This window comes from Talpa occidentalis, unplaced genomic scaffold (assembly GCF_014898055.3).
Source record: "Talpa occidentalis isolate TD23 unplaced genomic scaffold, MPIMG_talOcc4v2.1 talOcc4.18, whole genome shotgun sequence".
Classification (NCBI taxonomy): domain Eukaryota; kingdom Metazoa; phylum Chordata; class Mammalia; order Eulipotyphla; family Talpidae; genus Talpa; species Talpa occidentalis.
Window position 1 is genome coordinate 15,419,569 of NW_023601851.1, and position 16,552 is coordinate 15,436,120.

The window sequence follows — 16,552 nt, forward strand, 5'->3', positions numbered from 1 at the left end:
GCCTTCCCCGGCGCGTTATTCAGTCACCAGCGGTGGAACCCTCTCTCGACCAGCCAGGAACGCCCCTCTCAGAGACACACCCCGGACGCGTTCAGGAGGACGGGAGTGTGTGTGGGCCGCGGCCGCCTCTGCGCGCCTCCTGCGTCCTGCGTGTGTGTATGCGTGTGAGAGTGTGTGTGTGTGCATGTGAGAGTGTGTGTGCCTGTGTGTGCATGTGAGCGTGTGTGTGCGTGTGAGTGTGCATGTGCGAGTGTGTGCTTGTGGTGTGCATGTGAGAGTGTGTGTGTGTGCGTGTGCATTTGTGAGTGTGTGAGCGCGGTGATCGGGCCGCTGAGGCGGGGACGCGCGTGCGGGTGCGGGAGGCTGGGGAGAGAAGTGACCTTGGCGTCAGGGGATCAGGTGGGGAGTGTGAAGAAGCGGGGCGCAGGGAGCAGCGGGGGCCCACTTCGTCCCGCGCGCGCCTGGCTGGTGTGCAGCGGGGCCGAGGGTGTGTGAGGGTGTCTAGCGAGGAGGCAGTAACACATTCTCTGTGTGCGCGCAGGTGTGTGATGTAGTGGAAACACGAGGTCAGCACACGTTGGCGACCCCTGAGGCATGAAGTGCCGAGACAAGGACACACCCGGGCCGTGGCTGGAGACGGACGGGTTGGAAGACCGGCCCCCGCGCAGATCTGGAACGTCTTTCCCGGGTCAGAGAAACGACGAGGCGGTCGCGGATGAGGGGTCTCTCCCATAAGCGGTAACAAGGTGGCCTCTCCCATATTTCTTCCCAGTCCGCCCGTGTTTGACAGGTTCCTTCTTGCATTCCAAGGAGCTGAGAAAAGCAAGCTGGTGCCCACCTGACTCGGGTGGCCCTTCCTCCTCCCCTTTGCAGCCCCTCGCCCGTCTTCCCCTCTGTCCCCTGGTAGACACACCCCTGCCCTCTGCCCAAGAGCAAGACCTTGTCTTTCAGACATGAGTCTGTTGCCCTCCTTGCTTCTGGACAAATTCAACCACTTTCCTTGTATATAAGGCCGGCGTTCACTCACAATTGGGAGGGCCAGAGCCGGGAGCTGGATGCTACTTGGGCTCTGCCAGCCCAAATCTGACTCTCGGGGAGGGAGCAGTAGCCCATGGCAGTGTGCCAGGCCTTCCCCATCTGCATCAGAGCAGGGGCCTGGGCATCCCGGGTGGCATCCTGACCCCTGTGCTCAGAGGGAGCGCCCTCTCTCCAGGGGGAGGGAGAGTCCTAGCAGCTGTGGGGTATTTCCTCCAGGCAACCTCCCAAGGTCTCCCCAGGAGAGGCACATCATTCTCTGCCCCATGGATTCACTGTGCAGGAGATGGAACCTGGGGGAAGATGGTGGTCCCCAGGAGTGCACACCAATCCCCTGTCCTGCCCGCATTTGTGAGGAATCAAAGTCCCCCTCGGAGAGGGAGTCCAGTTTCCCTCAGTTTGGGAGGGAGTCTGTAAGTCTCTCCCAGCTGGGGCGCCTTTCCTGTGTCAGGCCCAGTTGAGTGGGAACTGGGGAACATGTGGTAATTTTATTTTGGTGTCTGGTATTTGGAATTTCTCGTTTTTTTTTTTTTTTTTTTTTTTTTTTTTTTCTGGAAGCCAGGGATGTGGTTAATATGGTGAGAGGTGCCGTATCTGTTTCATCTGAAAGCCTCTTGGGGACACTATTAAGTGAGTTGAGGACCTGTAGCTGCCAACCCATGTCTAAGAAGCAGCTCTTGTCACTGTTTCCCTGCAGGAGCCCAGGAGCAGCTGACAGTGGGGGACAGACTGACACTTTTCTAACACAAAGTCCAGGCAGCGTGCGCTCTTTGTCCACACTGGCTGGCTCAGGCATGAGTTCCTTGTGACTCTCCTCTTTTGCAGTCTCACCCTGACATCCAGGGTAAGCTCAGGCACTTTGGCCATGGGCAACCTAGGACAACCCGGACTCTCTGAACACTGGAAGGTGGCTGGGAGGGCTGGATTGTCCCAGTGAGAGCAGTGGGCCTGGACTGGGGCTTCTACTTACCTTACTTGGTCCTCACTTTGTGCAAGTAGTTTTGTGAATCTGAACATTGTGTCTGTGTAAGCAATTCAAGCAAGTCTCCTGAATCAGATCTTGGTTATTTAAAAATTTGGTATTTTTTCTTATTTTTATGTGTTTAGTCAGACAGCCAATTCAGTATCCATCTGTCACTGTGAAAATGGGATGGAAAGTAGGCTGAAGAGAGTGTTCTCCACTTGAAGGAGGCATTTTCTTCCTCTGGTTCCAATTGTGGGCTCTAGAGGTTTTAAAATGATTAAAATGTGACACTAATTAGAACATGTAAGAAATTCAGTTCCATCTCAAATTAGAAACCTCCTTGATTACCAAAGGGGAAAAAAAAATTAAAAAAGCTTAAATGGCTATATCGACTTAACCTGAAAAACTTAAGTTGTTTTAGGAAATAGTCTAGCTTTGTCTTGAAAAGGTATATAGTTCTGGTGAAACTGACCACCCATCCAAAATCTCTTCTAGGAATTTAAGGAAAAAGTGACCTTAAATGGGCCTCCCTGGTGGCGCAGCATTTGAGTGCTGGGTTGTGAAACTGCTGCGGCCTCTTCAGCACAGGTTCTATTCCCAGCTGCTCCCCGGCCACCAGAGGAGGGTCCCACATGGCACGCAGACCTCTCCTGCTGCCCGCTGCTCCCCTCAGCATTGTACTTCGGTCCTTCTGCTAGTTCTGCTCCCTGCTCTGACTCTGGTGAATTCTCTCACCCTCCCGTGCTTCTGACTGTACCCAGTGATTGAATAAATAATAAAATAAATAAATTAAATCTGAAAATAAATAAATAGATAGATAAATAATTATGGGTTTATAAGATATTATTCTGTTAAAAAAAAGTGGCCTTAAAAAATCTCATAGGGAATATTCTGTCTCACATTCTTTAGAACCAAAGGGCATTCTTACAAATAAAACTTGAGAAATGTTTTCTTATCTGAAAGAATTAGTTAAAAATTATTATTTATGAAATGGTAATGAAAAACCTCCCAAAAACAAAAGTCCAGGACCTGATGGATTTACAAATGAATTCTACCAAACTTTCAGAGACGAATTAGTGCCTATCCTTCACAAACTCTTCCAAAAAAGTGAGAAGGAAGGGACAATACCAAACACGTTCTATGAAGCCAATATTACACTAATACCAAAACCGAATAAGGAAAACACAAAAAAAGGAAAACTACAGGCCAATCTCCCTAATGAACACTGATGCAAAAATCCTCAATAAAATTTTAGCTATCAGAATCCAACAATGTATCCATAAGATAATTCACCACAACCAAGTTGGATTCATTCCAGGGACACAAGGATGGTTTAACATCCGAAAATCAATCAACGTTATCCAAGACATCAACAAAAAGAAATATAAAAACCATATGATAATATCAATAGATGCTGAGAAAGCTTTCGACAAAGTGCAACACACATTCATGATAAAAGCCCTTGAAATTCTTGGGATACAAGGAACATACCTCAAAATCATAAAGGCCATCTATGACAAGCCAACAGCCAGTATCATTCTCAATGGTGAAAAGCTGAAAGCAATTCCATTAAGATCTGGAACAAGACAAGGATGTCCACTCTCACCACTGCTTTTCAATATAATACTGGAAGTCCTAGCCAGAGCAATAAGACAAGAGAAAGATATACAAGGAACCCAAATAGGAAAAGAAGAAGTCAAACTATCACTATTTGCAGATGATATGATAATATACATAGAGAACCCCAAAAACACCACAGAAAAACTAATTCAACTCATCAATCAATTCAGTAAAGTGGCAGGATACAAAATCAACACGCAAAAGTCAGTAGCCTTCCTATACACAAACAATAAATCTGAAGAAGAAATAAAAAAAAATCCCTTTTATTATCGAAACAAAAAAAAAATCACATATTTGGGAATAAATCTAACAAAAGAGGTAAAGGACCTATACAAAGACAACTATAAAACACTGTTAAAAGAAATAGAAGAAGACACAAAGAAATGGAAAGACATCCCCTGCTCATGGATTGGAAGAATAAACATTATTAAAATGGCCATCCTACCAAAAGCAATATACAGATTCAATGCTATTCCAATCAAAATTTCAATGTCATTCTTCAAAGAAATAGAACAATTATTGATGAAATTCATAGGGAATCACAAAAAAACCCCGAATAGCCAAAGCTCTACTGAAAAAAAAAAAAGAAGGAAATGATGGAGGCATCACACTCCCAGACTTCAAACTATACTACAAAGCCATAATCATCAAAACTGCATGGTATTGGAACAAGAACAGACATACAGACCAATGGAATCGAATAGAAAATCCAGAAATAAACCCACAGATTTATGGTCAACTAATCTTTGACATTGGAGCAAAGAAAGTTTGTTCAATAAATGGTGCTGGGAAAACTGGGTCGCTACATGCAAAAGAATGAAGCTTGACCACTACCTCACACCATACACAAAAATCAACTCAAAATGGATTAAAGAACTAGACATAACACCTGAAACCATAAAATACATAGAAGGAAATATAGGCGAAACACTATGGGACTTGCACATCAAAGACATCTTTACAGACACATCACCCAAAGCAGTGATAGTGAAGGCAAAGATAAACAGCTGGGACTACATCAAATTAAAGAGCTTCTGCACAGAAAAAGAGACAATAACCAAAACAAAGAGAAACCCCACCAACTGGGAGAACATTTTTGCACCCAACACTAATGATAAAGGACTGATCACAAAAATCTGCAAAGAGCTGATGAGACTCAGCAACAACAAAGAAAATAATCCAGTCAAAAAATGGGCAGAAGAGCTAAAAAGAAACTTCTCTGAAGAGGAAATGCAAATGGCCAACAGACATATGAAAAAATGTTCAACATCACTTGTAATCAGGGAAATGCAAAACAAAACTACCCTGAGATACCATCTTACACCAGTGAGAATGGCACATATTAAAAAAACTAGCAACAACAAATGTTGGCAAGGGTGTGGAGAAAAAGGAACTCTTCTGCACTGTTGGTGGGAGTGCAAACTGGTCCAACCACTATGGAGAGCTGTGTGGAGATTTCTGGACCTACTAAACATAGAGCTTCCATATGATCCAGCAATTCCACTCCTAGGTATTTACCCAAATGACACAGAAACATCAATTCCAAAGAACACCTGCACCCCTATGTTTATAGCAGCACTATTTACAATAGCTAAGCTTTGGAAACAGCCCAAATGCCCAAAAATATATGACTGGATCAAGAAGATGTGGTCCATATACACAATGGAATATTACTCAGCATTCAAAAAAGATAAACACATGCAATTTGCAGCAACATGGATGGCGTTGGAAGGGATCATGCTCAGCGAAATAAGCCAAAAAGAAAAAGAAAAATACCGGATGGTCTCACTCATAGCAGGAATCTAGAAAACTTAAATAAGGGACCAGGAAAATGAATATAAGAAAGTGAAAATCAAAATCAACAAAAAACTATGAACCAGAGACACTTTTTGGGGGGTGGGGGGCGGGAGGGGAGGGATTGGGGTCAGAATGGGGGGGTTGCAATTGTATGGGGGAATATAAAAATAAAATTTATTATTTAAATAAAAAAATAAATAAAATATATCATAATAAAATATTATTTAATGGCCTCCCCTGGTGGTGCAGCGGTTGAGCGCTGGGCTGCGAGTCTGCCCGCATCCTCTGCAGCGCCAGTTCGTTCCCGGCCACCAGCGAGGGTCCCACCGAAAAAAAAAAATAAATAAAAACATTTAAAAATAAATTAGTAATTGTTGTCAGTCTTGTCATAAATACTGGTAAAATAATTTTCTCTAAAAATTAGTGCAATGGTCCAAATTCTAAATGAGAGATCTGTGTGTGTGTTTTCACCTTTGTGTCTTTTGTCTCCAGAGGGTTGCCGGGTTAAAATGGTGCCATTATATATTCTAAGATTTATTTATTGATGCATACAAGAGCTGGCATACAGGCCAGAGATGCGGGGAGTGAGAGGATTCACCAGAGACAGAGCAGGGAGCAGAACAGGTAGATCAACTGAAGTACACTGCTGAGGTGAGCTGCAGGTGAGACAGGAGAGGTCTGCCTCGCCATGTGGGTCTCTCCCTGGCTGGCTGGGTATCGAACTCGTGCGGCAGAGGCTGTAGATTGCTTCATAGTGCGGTGCTTAACCCCTTGCACCACCAGGGATTCCACCACAAAAACGATTTCAAAATGCAATGGTTTAATTAAAGCACTGGTGAGCACCTTCATTGATATTTCCTCCCCTTGTCCTAGCAAAAAAAATAAAATAAACAAAAATCCTCTGGCATATGAATTTGTTTCATTTGTAATGCTGCATTTTGAACTTCGCATCCTAAGAAAAACTAGAGCTTCTTCTGGTTTCTCTATCTTAAATTTGTTCTATCATTATTTACGTGGTGGTATATTTCTCCTATAAAACTAAGGATCTCCTAAGTTCAATAAAATGAAAATTTGACTACTTAATGAGCTTTTGGTTTATATTTTGCTTCTTAATATAGGAAATCTAAACTTTATCATTTTATGTAAAAAAATAAATAAATAAGAAGTATTTATATATGAGTTACCCAGTAGAAAGGAATAACAGCATAACAGCTCTTACAATGTCCTGAGGTGAAAAATGTGAGCCTGAGTTGTTCATTACCCAAAGTTATGTTGGACAAGGCCTGGGTGTGGACAAAAATTTTGGGGATTGACTGACGGAATTTCTCTGGCCAGGCGCCTAACTTGTGGCAGGGCAGCGCCCCCTGGCGGCAAAGGAGGGGGCGGCGGGAGGGAGGTGGGGCCAGGCTGGGGGAGCATGGCCAGGTGCCTCAGCCACTGAGGTCGCTGCTCAGAGACCCGGGGACCCCACATTGGCTGCCCTGGGCCCCTGGATACCTCGGACCATCGCGGACACAGAGGGTCGGACTCCGAGGTCAGGTCTGCGCGGGGGTCTCAGGCTCGTCCCCCAGGGAGTTGCTGCTAAGGGGCCGAGAGTCTGCGAGCAACGGGCGCTGGCACGACACAATCCTGATGCCCTGGGGATGCCTGTGTTGTCCCAGGAATATTCTCTCTCCGCCTAGAGTGCAGGAGGCAGACTTGTCAGAGGCAAGAGTTCAGGGTGCTCCTCTGGGGTGCGCCAGGAGAGACCTGTCCCCGCCCCTGTCCGCCTCTCTGCAGGCGGCTGCCCTGTGCGTGGACAGTGTCCACGTCTCCAGGTCCATCCACAATGTCACGTGTGGTCTTTTATTCCCGTCCGTGTTTTCACGGACCTTTTTAAAAATAGCAGATACACGTCCGTGTGTAAACTCTATCCCCTCTTCATGAAATACAGCCCCTGCCCCCATTCTGGAGAGGCTGTGGCCTGAGAAGATCAGAGTGAATGACCTATACTGTGGAGCACTCCCTGGGACACCCCGCAGGGCATCGGACCGGATTCGGGTTGGGAGGGGTGGCACTCAGGTGAGAGTAGCTTTAGATTTCCTGTGGGGGAGTCTCTGCTCTGTGCAGCAGGGTGGGGGTACACACTGGACAGTGAGCATGAGCGCCCAGAGACTCAGGATTGTAAAAACTAAAGAGGAAGAGCAGCTGGGACAGTGCTCACTAAGCACTAACTGAAGAACCAGAGAGTCGATCACAGAACTTGGGAAAAAGTTGCCTTTGATGCAAATAAACTATGTTTTCTCCAGAGTAGATTTACACCTTAACGTACCATCGACTGGCAGACACCCCAGCTCGGGTGCACGTCCTCTGTGAGGATCAGGCCCTGCTGTCCCTTTGTCCCAATGCGGCCCAAGTGACCCTTGTCCCTAGTTCCCGTGCACACATGGAGGCTCCCAGCAACATCAGGAATTCCCCACTTACCAATGATCAGGGCTGAGGACTGACAACTTGGGAGGTGTGACAAAACCATCAGGCTAGATTTGGAAAAAAGTTACTTTTTTGGTTTCCCATTCAATTTTAAAAATGTATGCTCGGGCCTCCTGGGTGGTGCAAGTGGTTAAGCATCAGCACTATGATGTAATCCGTAGCTACTACATCAGGGATTCGATCCCCGGCCAGGGAGGTGACCCACATGGCAGAGCAGACCTCTCCTCTCCCCCACTGCTCCCCTCAGCAGTGTATTTCTGTCAGTCACCTATTCTGCTCCCTGCTCTCTCTGCTGAATCCTCTCAGCCCACCACCTCTGGCCTGTACCCCAGTTCTTGCATGCACAAATAAATAAGAATTAAAAAAATAAAACAGTAAGCTCTTTGTCTATTGGTAGGAGACAGTGACTCTGCAAGTGGATATTGGAATCAGTCACCCTGTGTGTATATACAATTATTCCCCATATATATCCTTGTTTATTCCTTTCTGTAATTTCAGAAAAAGAAAAGAGATTCATTAATGTATCTTTAAATTTCTGAAGATTACAAACTATAGGGTCCCCCCTGGTGATACAGGGGTTAAGTCTCAGTACTATAAAGCTATCCATGGCTACTGGAGGACGAGTTTGACCTTTCCAGGGAGCTGACCCACATGGCTCATGGGGGAGGGGCAGCTGCCCTCAGCAGTGTATTTTAGTGGATCTGCCAGTTCTGCTCCCAACTCTGTCTCTGGTGAATTTTTCTCACTCCCTGTAATGCTGTCCTACATCCCAGTTCTTGTAGCATAAATAAATAAAATAAATCTTTTAAAAAGATTATAAATTATAGCTTAGCACAAAGGATAAATAAAATATAATTTTATAACAAAATAAACTCCAAAATCCTGCTAGCTCTCTCTTTTGTTAAATCATATTTTAGAGTGTGTTTAGGGAAAAAGAAATCACCAGAATGGATCTATAATCATCACACACTTGAACATAACCTGATTCCAGTAAGGTTGTAACAGGCCATCCATCACTTTCAGTGTTTCTGTGGCATCCTATTTGTGGGTGTCTGTGTCACATGTGGTAATATCCTCTATTCCTATGGAGTGATCACAAGATTTCCATGGAACAAGGGCAGGTGGTTGATGTCAGTGAAGAAAGGAACACATATTCTAGGTTTGCTCTGGGTGCTGTATCTGTTGTGTGCAACTGGGTAAAGAGCACATTAAACGGGATATCACTGATGGCTGAGAGTCACTCGGACAGTTGAGGTAACGAGAGTAATTAAAAGAGGTGAGCTGCCCTTCCTGGGTTAAGGGAAGACTCACTGTTGAAACACCTGTGTGCAAGGGTCCTGGATAGTATAAACGTGAAATTTCAGAATTACCACATGACTCCATTAACTGGGTGAAGAAACACAAGGCCACACTATCATAATCTTCATCTCCGAGTAATCACAAATGTGTGGCTGTCATTACAAGTATTCCCCCTGCCTTTCATGACAATTCATCACCTAAGTGTGTCACTGACACACATGATTAACACGATTTCAATTTTGTCTGGTATCTAAAATTTAAATCAGTCATGATATGTTCATTTTATATCTTGACTCTTTCACTCAACAACATGTAGGCAAGGTGACCCACATACTGTGTTTTCACTATTGTATATTATTCCACCAAATGCAAAGTAACATCTCTCTTCTGTTCTACATGCACAGTATATTATTTCATAAAAATTTTATAACCATGCTGGAATAACACTATATTTGCAATTTTGTATAGTTTTTTTCATTTAATGTTATAACGTAAGTGTTTTGCAAGTCATTGATAACTATTCAGAATGACGATACCTAATTGCTACTTTTATTGTCACATATTTGACAGTTTCCTCGAGTTCTGATGGAGATCGTTTCCTGTATTTGTTAGTACAAGCAAGTGCTGGTTAGCATTTTGACGGACATACATTTTTATTTGTGTTCACCACATTTCCTGAGGTCATTTCTCAAAAAAGCATTACTATATCTTTTAAAGCACACGCATATATATAATATTCCAAATTCTAATAGCTGAAGTCAAAGTTCCCCACAGAAGGGTGATACGAGAGTTTTCTGAATGAGCGAGAAAACTGTTTCAGCGGGTTCTTGCCTCCACGTCATTCTGTCTCCCCACCTTGAAAGCTCTGACGTCACACACTCCCTCTACCTGCCCCCCCTCTGCGTGGGCGTCCCCCCTCCACGACTCTCCATGGCTGCGTCTCCCTTTGGCGGGGCTGACCCGCCCCTCGGCCCCGGCTCCATCCCCCCTGCATCCCCTGGCCAGGCCTGGGGCCTCTGGCCCCCTTATCCCACCTGGGCAACGCCGCCCCCCCCAGCCACCAGGCGGCGCGCGCCGCATCTCTGTGCCTGGTTCCCCCGCGAGCCTGTCAGTCCTCGGCCACGCCCCGCCCCCTGCGTGTTGACGTCACTCACCTGCGCGCAGACGCTGGAGCGGAAGTGGTGGAGACCCGGAGCCGGGAGCGCCCGCCCTGGCGGAGCAGGGCTGCGGGCCGAGGAGGGAGCAGCCCCGGGGGCAGCGCGCAGGCGGGGAGCGCGCCGGCTGGGGGCGGGGCGGGGAGAGGCAGGGAATAATGGGGGGCGGGACGCCCCGTCTCTCCCGGTGGCGGCAGCGGGTTCGGGCCTGTGGGGTCGCGGGTGAACGATCCTCGCGTGTTTTCAGTCACGGGGCGCGACTTGCTGTGGAGTCGCGTGGAAATTCTACGTTAACGGCGTCGTGGAGACGCGGGGTGTTCGCCTCCGTGTAGTTGGGTTTTCTGAGCTTCGGCGCAGCAGGACGGGCGGGGGCGCCCGGTGAGCCCCCGGGTTCTCCCGCTGGCCCGGCCCTGGGCCCGCCACTGCCGCCCTGGCCCTGCGCCCGCTCCCGCCTCCCCCGCTGCTGGGGTCTCCTCGGCACTCGCTGCTCCAGACTCGGGGTGAAGCTCTTGCGTGCGGGAGCCCAGTTTCTTCAGGAACCACCCGGAGCAAGAGGGAGGTGAGGACAAGTCGCTGCCGGTGGCTGGTGCAGGGGGGCCAGTCAGGGGACCCGGGGCGGGGCGGGTTGGGGGTGCAGAGCTCTGCGCGGGTCATTTTGGGTCATTTGGGGAGGAACATGGGGGTCAGGTCGTTCCTGAGTGTGACCCCGTGGGTGGCCAGCGCCCCTGACGGAAAGCACGTCCCCTGTGTTTGCTCCCAGCGCCTCCCTGCTGCACTGATTACCCATGGGGTGGGTTTGCCGGGCACCCAGCTGTGTTCCAATGATTTTTGTGTTTTATTTCTGTGAACTTACAATATAATTTGGGGAATTATAAGTTTACATGTTGTAAACTTCTCTGGGGCTGACACCGCCTCCCAACCCCAGGTCCAGCAGGCAGGAGGGCAGAGTCGATTCCCGAGTCCCCGGGGCACAGGTTCTGACCCACGGGGTTGCTGGCGCCTGGGGCTCTGCATTTCTCACAAGGGGTCTGAGATGCTGCCCCTGCTGGTCTTGGGCCCGCATGTGAGGGCTGCGGCACAGCTTCCAGGTTGTGCAGCTGACGTGGTCATTCAGAGCCTGGAAGAGGGACCTTGGCCCCCTGGACACTGCCTCCGGAGGCGACTTTACACTCTCCCTTGAAGAGAATCCAGGCTTCTCTGAGTCTTGAGTGACCAGGAGCCACACAGCCCGCCACACACTGGCTACAAGTGTTTAGTTTTCTAAAATGGGTTATTATTAACCGACTCCTTGCAGTGAAAGCAGTGGCCCTCTCTGCATCACTAAAGGACACACCCAAAAATCCTTTCAGCAGGGTCTGCTGGGCGCTGTCACTAACAGGGAGGGAATCTTTCTCAATGGGGAGCATCTTCGACACTGAATGGTTCTTTTCTAAGCTCTTGAGCTCTTTTCTCTATAATGGTGCTAAAAGGATCCCTCCTATTTCAGGGATTGAGTAAACCACAATGACTCATGGGAACTGGATATTTTGGAGAAAATCCCCTTTATGAGTCTTTTTTAAAGATTTTTTTAAAGATATATTTAATAATTTATGAAAGCACTGGGGTACAATCAGAAGCGTGGGAGGGTGAGAGAATTCACCAGAGCCAGAGCGGAAAACAAAACAGGCAGACTGACGAAGTACACTGCTGAGGAGAGCAGCGGGCATGGCAGGAGAGGCCTGTTGTGCCATGTGGGACCCTCGCCGGTGGTGGTGGAACAAACTGGTGCTGCAGAGGCTGCAGGCAGCTTCACAGCCCAGCGCTCAACTGCTGTGCCACTAGGGGAGGCCCTTTTTTAAAGCTTTTTTAAAAAATGCATAGAAAAACTGGAGTGCAGGCCAGAACTGTGGGAGGGTGAGAGGATTTACCAGAGACAGAGTATGTAGCAGAACAGGAGGATCTTCTGAGATATACTTCTGAGGGGAACAGCAGGTCAGACAGGAGAGGTCTGCTGCACTTAGTGGGTCAACTCCCACCTGAGGATTGAACTCAGGCCGTCATGGTGACAGCACTGGGATTTAACCCCTAGCCCACCGGCGGGGCGTGGGGAGGAAAGATGCACTTTACTTTTAAACGTGTTACCACTTCCTCTGTTATGCTTGCTTTGGAGAGAAGTTGAATTTCTCTAGAAAGGAGAAAGGAATCGGCCTTTATTGACCATCTGATGGAGATTACCTGAACCTGTGCAACATGTTCATTGCTTTAGTTCCGTGATCTCCATTAATGACGCTAAAGAGATATTATTACTACATTGTAGTTGTGGACACTGTGGTCCAAAAGGGATCAGTAACTTCTCTGAAATAAAAAAAATAAGCACAAGGGCCAGATATTTTTGGACCCCCCAAATTTTTGTATTTTGTTCTGAACCAGAGGTTTTATAATGATGGTAAATTATAACCCTCGTGGAGGCCGGGAGAGGGAAGGAGTTTGTGTCCATCCTCAGAACAGGTCTGTGGGTGCTGGGCGTCCTCCTCCATAAGGAAGGAGCTTGGGCTAAAATGAGACAGAAGAAAACTTTCAAGTATTGTACCATGTGAAGATGCTGTCATTAATATTGAACATGAATTACTTAATAGTTTTAGAATGGCTCTCATCCCAACATGATTGCTAGTCATAAGAGACTGCAGTTAAAAATAGCCCTTTCGGTGGGCCTCCCTGTGGCGCAGTGGTTGAGCGCTGGGCTGCGAAGCTGCCCGCAGCCTCCGCAGCACCGTTTCGATCCCCGGCCGCAGGCGAAGATCCCACAGGGTGCACAGACCTCTCCTGCCGTGCCCGCTGCTCCCCTCAGCAGTGTACTTCATCAGTCTGCCTGTTCTGTTCCCCATTCTGACACTGGTAAATTCTCTCACCCTCCCGCGCTTCTGACTGTACCCAGTGCTTGTATAAATAAATAAATCTTAAAAAATAGCCCTTTCAGGCCTCCCCAGTGGCACAGCGGGTTGAGCACAATGCTGTGAAGCTGTCCACAGCCTCTGAGGTGCGGGTTCAATTCCCAGCCAGCCAGGTAGATACCCACATGGCACGGCAGACCTCTCCTATTTCCCTGCTGCTCCCCCCCCAGCAGTGTATTTCAGTCCGTATGCCTACTCAGCTCCCCACTCTGTCTCTGGTGATTCTTCTCACCCTGCAGCACCTCTGGCCTGCACCCCAGCTCTTGTATAAAGATAAATTAATCTTTAAAAAAAGCATTTTCTCTAACTTTCTCTAACACAGCAGGCTTAATTGCTGCACCTACCAGGGAAAATTCCTGGAGATCTATTCTAGATCTGGTGAGGAGTGAATGCCTCTGCATTGCCTGCAGTATTGTTCAGGATGAGACCCCCCCCTTTAAGTGCATTTATTTGCTTATAATTTTTTAGGTTCTTCCCTGTCCTTAAAGACCATCTCTCTCTTTTTTTTCTTCTTTTCTTATATCCTTGTTCATTTTTGTCTAGTTACTGGTTTCTCCCCCAGGGGTGGTCCCCATAATGCTCCCACCACCATAGCAGCTGTGACCCATCACCACAATCCCTTGTGCTCTTCCCTCCCCTCTGTTGATCCCCTCCCTCCATCTTCCTGCTGGATACCTCAGCTCTTTGTCAGCCTGCTAGAGTTGTCTTTTTCTTTACATTTTGTTCAGTTTCTCTGTATTTCACATCTGATATTTCTTCTCCTGATTTATTGTGGTCAGCATAATCCCTTCCACCTCCATCCACATCACCACAAGTGGCATGAATGTGTCTGTTTTCATTGATGAGTAATATTGCCTTGTATATCTACACCACACCATTTTGACCCATTCGTCTGTTGTGTGGCATTTGAGTTGTTTCCGTGTCATGGCTATTGAAAATAGTGCTGCAGTAAACAAAGGAGTTCAGGTTTCCTGAGTTTTTTTTGTCCCTTGGGTAGATTCCTAGGAGTGGACTCACTGGATCATGTCCAGAGCCATTTTCAGTATTCTGAGGAACTTCCACACAGCCATCCATAGTGGCTGGACCAATTTGCCTTCCCACCAGCAGGGTAGGAGGCTCCCTTTTCTCCACTGCTCCTCCAGCATTTGTTGTTTCCAGGTTTTTTTTTTGTTGTTGTTGTTTGTTTGTTTGTTTTAATGTGGAGCATTCTTACTGGAGTGAGATGGCATCTCTGTGGTTTTGATTTGCATTTCCTTGATACTAGTGATGCTGAACCTTTTTTCTGTGCCTGTTGGCCATTTGCATTTCTTTGGAGAAGAGTCCTTTTACTTCTGCCCACTATTTGGACTAGATTGTTTGTTTTTTTTTTTTTTTTGAGTTGTGTAAGCTCTTTGTAGATGTTTGATATTAGTCCCTCATCTATCATATGGTTTGCAAATATTTTCTCCCATTCAGCAGGGTGTCTCTTTGTTTTCATCATTGACTCTTGCTGTTCTGAAGATTTTTAGGTTTATGGAGCCCCAACTGTTTACATTTTCCTTTGTTTTCTTTGCTTCTGGAGAAGAATCCTCAAAGACATTCCTGAGGATTGTGTCAGGGAGTGTTTGACTGTGTTCCCTTCTGTGTATTCTATGGTGCCAGGTTCCACAAGCAAGTCTTTCATCCACTTGAGTTGGTTTGTGTATAGTGTGAGGTAGTGGTCTAGTTCCATTCTTTTGCATGTTGCAATCTAGTTTCCCCAGCACCATTTATGGAAGAGGCAATTCTTTTTCCAATGTATATTCTTTGCTCCTGTGTCATAGGTTAGTTCCTCATTGTTATCTCTGTCTGTTCATGTTCCAATAAAGTTTTCATTATAACAGCTTTGTAACATTGTTTGATGTCTGGGAGTGTAATACCGTCTTTCTCCACCCCTTTTAGTCAGAACTATCGCTACTAGAGGTTTTTGTGATCCCATGTGAATTTGAACCATTTTGGTTCCATTTCATTGAAGAACACCACTGTGATTTGGTATTGGAATTGCATTGAATTTGTAAATTGCATACAAATGGGAAGTCCCTCCTAGGTTTTCTACATTTTTCCAATTAGGGAACATTCATAAAACAGAGTGTTAATAAAAAAGTAGGTATTATTTTCTATAATTTCTAAAAAGGTGTTATTTTCTATAAGTTCTGAAACAGACAAAGTAGGTCTGTTCTCTAGAGATGAAAGAATATTTCAGATTGAATGGCAAAGGCATTTAATCATATAATAGATGACAATTTGCTGATCATATAATATTAGGATATTCTTCCACTTTTCCGTGGATGAAACTGTAAGTAAGTCCGACATATTCTCATCTGCTTTATGTGCCACCAGTGAAAATGTTGCAGTCAAGTGACATAATTGCAGGATAGTGCCAGTGTGCTTTATAAAGGAATCCAACAGAGGAATTAATTCAGGAAATTCAAAACATGCAACTGGAAAACAGAAAATTGATAATGAAGTTAGAGTCATGTGTCTGGTTACCTGTATCTGTGAAATCCACACTCCTCGATTGCAGGCTGGTCACCAGCCGCTGGACAAGGCAGGACCAGACCCACTGATCCGTTGACTGTCCTTTCTGAAGCTGGGCTTGGTGTCTGAAATTGTACCTGGCAAGAAATTGTACCTGCTGTCCTGGGTGGGCTGGTTCACGTCCTCCTTTCTTTGCCACCTGGGGAGAGGAAAGGGAGGAACCAGATGTTTCCCAAAGGCTGTCTTCAGTCCTTTCCTCAGTCCTCGCTCCCTCACAAAAGACAACCTGTTGTGTCATGTCATTTATTTACAGCCTCTAAAAGCTCTTCAGTGGCTCCCACTGTCCGCACTCAGGCTAAAGTCCAAGCCTCCAGACAAGCTTGCAAGAGTCTTGCCATCGGCTCCTGCTGTCTCAGGCCTGCGGCCCCTCTCTGACAACCTCCTGTGTCAGGTGCTCCTTCCAGGGAAAACCGTGGCATCTCAAGCTCCCTGTCACAACTCTTGCAGCATCTGTTGAAGTTCCCTGTGTCCCTGATGCCTCCTGAGGGTGCTCAGAGCTGTGGGCTCAGCTCAGCTCGTGTCCTTGGCATCTAGCAGACAGTGGTTGCTTGGCAACAACAGGTGAAGGGATCGTGTCTACCTCTTGAGTCAGGGGATACTTGAAACCGAGGCTCAGATATAGGAGGAAAAACCTATATCCCCCACCCCGGGCCTACCTGATCCTAGAACCTTCTATTTTGACTGAGGGGGTCTTCTCGGTGCTCTTGCCAGTCAATTCCTCTCTCTCC

General features: G+C 46.7%; 2 long non-coding RNA genes across 4 annotated transcripts in view; one reads left to right on the forward strand and one right to left on the reverse strand.

Moving 5' to 3' along the window:
- Positions 1 to 732: 732 nt before the first annotated feature.
- On the reverse strand, positions 733 to 10,421 carry LOC129146183 (uncharacterized). The gene is made up of 3 exons (XR_008552699.1): positions 10,339 to 10,421; positions 2,006 to 2,258; positions 733 to 813 (listed from the first exon to the last, which is right to left on the reverse strand). It is a non-coding gene; the product is annotated as an uncharacterized LOC129146183 (long non-coding RNA).
- Positions 10,422 to 10,772: 351 nt separating this feature from the next.
- LOC119250725 (uncharacterized) overlaps positions 10,773 to 16,552 on the forward strand; it is a 28,590-nt gene continuing 22,810 nt past the window's right edge. For all 3 annotated transcript variants that reach the window (XR_005126411.2, XR_008552701.1, XR_008552702.1), the window contains exon 1: positions 10,773 to 10,897. This is a non-coding gene — a long non-coding RNA (uncharacterized LOC119250725). The remainder of the gene's footprint in view (positions 10,898 to 16,552) is intronic.